The following is a 6,063-nucleotide window of genomic DNA, read 5'->3' on the forward strand; positions in this document are numbered from 1 at the left end:
GATGTATTAAACCCTAGAGACCAATGTGAATTGGGCCGAGTTCTCAAACCCTGGGTTCCAAAACAGGAGATGTACATAATGAATAATCTTAAGACAAACCGTTTAAGGAAATAGATTCAACGTGGAGGTGTATGCCACCCAAACAGCAGTACTCCAGCAAGGGAGTCCGCATCTCTAGAGCATTCCCTCGGTTAGTCTAGGAAGAAACAATAAGAGGGTTTGTCGAATAATGAACATATTTCAATCCACAGGCAGGCATATGGTGACTTGTGGTAACTATGAGTTAACTCGAAAGGAAATTGCTATAAAAGAAAATATTCAGGAGATTTATGTGAACCAACGACCTTCTAACGGAAGATTTTTGTGGTATTTATACCATACAAAACCTACTGGTTTCAATATAAAACATGTATTACAGAACTCTGCACCTTAGAATAAACCCAAGTCTGAAATTATAAACAGTTAAGCATCATAGAGCTGTGACTTAAAAACAATAATTCGACTGTTCATTACTTGAGAAATTTACACAAAATTCAGAAGTCGAGTCTAAGAATCCATGCTGGAAATCATCATGGGCTCAACTCTTGCCGAGAAGAACTTTAACAAAGGAAAGTATAGTCCAGACACAAGTACTCATGTAAACTGGAAACAAAATGTAACGTAAACCCAGATATACACCAGAACAATGTACAGTGGCTTGACCCCGCATAATTTATAAAAATTTACAAAGTGGATTCTAGAAGATGACCACATCATTACAATAGATTTCGACCAAGGCGATTTATGCCTGAACATACAACAATATTGTCAAGCCTCAGACCAGGAGAGCCTGTGGCCTCAAATTTCTAAACATCAAGAAAGGCTGCAAAGGAACTCTATTCTAGGCTCAATAGGAACCTTCTCTGCAGTTAAAACCACAAAAGGAAATGGTTTATAGCCCTTGAGTTAGCAGACTTGCTTACAATAAAATCTCCTCAAACCAGCCAAACCAGAGTCATTGGGACTTACCTGGTATTCCACGCTGGATGTGAGAAACCCAGGTAGCCGTGGCCATTCCACCATGCAGAACCAGAAATCTCTGGCCGCATCCATCCATCTTCCATCCGGAAACATATAAATCCAAGGGGAAGATTGTTAGGGTTTGGATGAAGTATTGCAAGTTTGAAAACAAAACAAAAAAAACAGAGATAGGAGCAAGTAAAAATCCATAAGGCACTTACAGAACAGCACATCAATTGCCTGGAAGTTGAGCAGGCCAGCTCCATCACTCGAACCTTGGCTGTAAACACTGATTTTTCGCATAAGTTGGGCGCAGCAGAAAGCAGACAGAGCGGAAACAAGTGTCAAAGCAGAATGGAGTGAATGAGCTATACCACCCGGATAAAAGAATGCAAAACCCCTGAACAATGCTTGACCCTTGGATTCCAGATCCGAAAACCTGACTGTCGATAGCTGTAGGAGCCCGAGGTGCACGTCCGCCGATGGTGCTCCTGCTCTTGCCACGCCACCATGATAGAGCAGGGAATGAATAATGGTCTAGGTGGAAAGTGCAAGTGGATCCGGCTATTGGTGGAGTACCAGCGTACAGAGACGATGGTAACATAAAATGAATGTGAGGGACAGTCCAAGTAGCGAAGAGATAAATGCAAATGTCAGCCTTTCTTCCGGGAAGAATTTTCCGACTGTCGGCTCTGTCAGCTTAATAAACAAGAATTACAATATGAATATATTACATTATACCATTACATTAACACATAGGATGAGAAACCTTATGGTAGGTTAAATAGGTAAAAATTTTTGACATATGATAGTTAAGGGAGTTGTGACAAGTGGTATCAGAGCAAGTTTACAAACACTGTGGCCTTTGGGGTACTGAAAAACTGGAAATTGATAGACAGACAGAGTATATACAATTTAATTCCATTTATGTTGAACAGTTTAAGAAGGAATAGATAATGGACTGACCTTTTGTTTTTTAGTTGTTGTTTTCTGACACTTTTCTTATGTTAAGTACAGGAATAGGAGTGCTGACAGCATGCGAAGAACAGATAGTGTGTCACATAGGTTTGTGGTGGGTCAGGGGCCTGCAATGGGTCCTCAGAATAACCCCGAGCTATGGGTACAACTTGGAGAGGAGGCTCGCAATACAAACTGGGGCATTTTGGAGACAGTACAGGAGTTGAAAAATGAAATGGCTCGATTACGAGAAGATAACACACAGCTAACTATGGAACAAGAAAGAATTATAAAAATCCTATCTGACAAGTAAAACCAGCCGCAAGAAAATCCTAGTGCAGAGCAGCAAAGAATGTTTGAAGAGCAGCACCACCACACAGAACTTGAAGGGTCAGAAGAAAGGGAGGAACGATCTGATAATGCATCCGAACAATAGACATCAAACAGGCAACGGATAGAGCTGCAAGGGGAATTCCGTAAGATTAAACCGCCACACTTTGATGGAGAATAGGAGGATGTAGCTGAGGCATGGTTGATTAATATGAACAAATATTTCCAGCTCTATGAATACCATCACAACCTTAAGGCACGACTGGCCATTTTCCAACTATAGGGAAAAGCCACCCTGTGGTGGGAAGAAGTTAAGATCATAAGGGGAGTAAGCGAACAGACCATCACCTGGGAGAAATTTCAAAGGTACTTTAAGGAAAGATACCTGACCGAGCATTTTTATGACGAAAAGGCAAGAGAATTCCATAACTTGCAGTTGGGACAGCAAACCATGGACAAATTTATCACTCATTTTATTTCATTGCTTCGTTATGTGTCTTATATTAGATAAGAGAAAGCTAAAGTGTAGAGTTTCGTTAGTAGTCTACCCTTGTATATGCAAGAAAAGATTGAGTTTGATAATCCAAAGACAATCGATGAAGCAATATGTAAAGCCAGGATTTGTTACCAACAGAGTAAACAAAAGAGGGAAATTCCAGGTAAAAGATGGAATGATAAGAGAAGTAATAAGTTGGCTAGAAACAATAAGGGAAACTGCGGTAGCAGTAGCAAGAGTGTTGGTAAGGGGAGAAATAGCAGAAATGTATAGAGAAATTCGCTCAGGTCCAAGCCAACCAGTGAGTCCTGAGTCAGCGAGTAGTCAATAAAGTTAGACAGCAAAGGGAAAGCAAGGCCTCCGATGCAGTGTTGGGGTTGCGGTGGACCTCACTACGTCAAAAACTACACTCAACGAAAGGGAACTAAACAGGTATCCCAGATCCATGAAGCATCGATCGTCAGTGATGTGGGACATAGTCTACCAAGGATTAATGCAGCTCTGGACGATTGTCAGGCAGAGTACCAGCCAACCATGGTGGAATTCGAAGGTAAAATTTCAGACCTTACTGTAGCTGTTTTAATTGATCCTGGAGCCACATTAAGCTATATTAGTCCTAAGGTTGTATAGCATTGTAAACTGCAACCTGTTAAATTCAAGAATTCGTGGCTAGTACAGCTGGCTACAGGGGCGAAGAGGCGAGTACTTGCAAAAGTCAGTAACTGCTCTTTAAAAATAGTAGGGCAGCCAGTAATGGAAAATTTAAACGTGCTTCCCCTTGGTTCCTATGATGTTCTAATTGGTATGGATTAGCTGGAAAAGCACTGGTCCTTGCTCAACTGCAAAACAAAGACTATTTATTATAGATATGAGCTTGGAACAAACCAAGAGATGCAAGGAATTAAGAGGCCAGTATAGGTTCAGCCAATAACTGTCTCTCTGTTAGAAAAATGCATTACAAAGGGGTGTCAGATTTATGCCATCCAAGTGGGCTATGCTAACTCGAAAGATAAAATAGCCACATTGGACAACATCCCTGTGATACAGAAATTTGCTGATGTGTTTCTGGAAGAGATTCCCAGTCTACCACCTAAGAGGGATATAGACCTTACTATCGAATTGGTACCAAGGGTAGCCCAAGTATCCCGGGTGTCATACAGAATGAGTACACCTGAGTTGACAAAGTTAAAAATGCAGCTACACGAACTGTTAGATAAAAACTATATTCGTCCCAGTGTGTCTCCTTGGGGAGCTCCAATTTTGATTGTTAAGAAAAAGGATGAGACCCTTCGCATGTGGATAGATTATCGTCAATTGAACAAACTGACAATTAAGAATAAGTATCCTCTACCCCGGATTGATGAACTTTTCAACCAAGTGAAAGGTGCAACAGTTTTTTCCAAGATCAATTTGCGATCAGGGTATCACCAAATCAGGATTAAGGAAGAAGACATCGCTAAAACAAATTTTAGAATGAGGTATGAACATTACGAGTTTGTGGTGCTACCCTTTGGTTTAACTAATGCTCCTGCAACTTTCATGGCTTGATGAACATCATCTTTCATCAATATTTGGATAGATTTGTGCTCATATTCATTGATGATATACTGATACATTCCCGCACTATGGAAGAGCACAAGGAACACCTCAAATTAGTGCTACAGACCCTCCGAGAACACGAGTTATATGCCAATTTCAGCAAATGTGAGTTCTTCAAGGAGGAAATATAGTATCTAGGCCATATAATCACGAAGGAAGGAATCGCGGTAGACCCCGAAATGATTAAGACCATAATGGAGTGGCATGTACTGAAAGACATAGTAGACATCAGATCCTTTATGGGGTTAGCCGGTTACTATAGACGATTTGTAGAAGGGTTCTCAAGAGTAGCGTATCCTATCACTTCCTTACAGAATAAAGGAAGAGCGTTCAGATGGACCCCAGAATGTCAAAGAAGTTTTGAGCAGCTTAAGCACCTGCTCACCACCGCACCCATTCTAAGCATAGCTGATCCTAATAAGGACTATGTGGTGTGCACTGACGCAAGCAAGGAAGGTGTAGGAGGCATGTTGATACAAGAAGGGAAAGTGATTGCTTACGAGTCAAGAAAACTGAAAGAACTTGAGCAAAAATATTCCCCATACGATTTAGAGTTGGTAGCTGTCATACACGCCTTGAAGATGTGGCGACATTATCTTATGGGAAGGAAATTTATATTACTGACAGACCACCACAGCCTGACCAATTATTTTAGCTATCCCACTTTAAATGCTAGGCAAGCACGGTGGGTGGATTTGCTAAGTGGTTTTGATTTTGAGATCAAACATTTGAAGGGGAAAGAAAACCGAGTGGTGGATGCTTTGAGCTGGAAATTACAGTGTTTATATGAAATTTCCTATAGCGAATGAAAAAGCCCCTTCGAGGGGATGATAAAAAAGGCAGCAGAGCAAGATACTGTATACCATCAAATAAAACATCAAGTACAACAGTCTACCAACAAGGAAAATTAGCAAGGCTATGGGGTGGATGATGTTGGAATGTTGTACTAAAAGAAAAGGTTGTATGTACCCAATCAAAACAGCATTAAAAATATGATTTTGGATGAATTTCATATCAGTCACTATGTTGGACACCTAGGATATCAAAATGATCACTGCGCTTCGAAAAGAATACTACTAGCCAGGTATGAAGAAGAATGTGGCCGAGTATTTGGCAGAGTGTTTGGACTTCCAACAAATTAAGACGGAGCATCAATGCCCAGCAGGGTTATTGCAACCATTACGCATTCTGGAATGGAAGTGGGAAACCATTTCTATGGATTTTATAACAGGGCTGCCTAAGACAAAGAAGAATAACGATTCTATTATGGTGGTGGTGGACAAGTTGAGTAAAGTGGAACATTTTATACCTGTGCAATCCACCTACAAGGCTGTACAAATTGCCCATATTTTCATGTAAAATGTGTTCAGATTGTACGGACTACCAAAGACAATAATTTCACACCGTGACGTGAAATTCACATCAGTCTTTTAGAAGACATTATTTGTAGAACTAGGGACTCAGCTGAACTTTAGTACAGCTTATCACCCTCAGACTGACGGACAAACAGAACGGCTGAACCAGGTGGTGGAAGATATGCTAAGGGCGTATGTGATGCAGCAACCAACCAAATGGGAAGATTACCTGCACTTGGTCGAGCTTTCATATAATAACAGTTACCATACATCATTGCAAATGAGCCTGTTTGAGGTACTGTATGGGCGAAAGTGTCGCACACCCTC

Source organism: Pinus tabuliformis, chromosome J (assembly GCF_031772625.1).
Source record: "Pinus tabuliformis cultivar Carrire ecotype Pingquan chromosome J, CPIR1, whole genome shotgun sequence".
NCBI lineage: Eukaryota > Viridiplantae > Streptophyta > Pinopsida > Pinales > Pinaceae > Pinus > Pinus tabuliformis.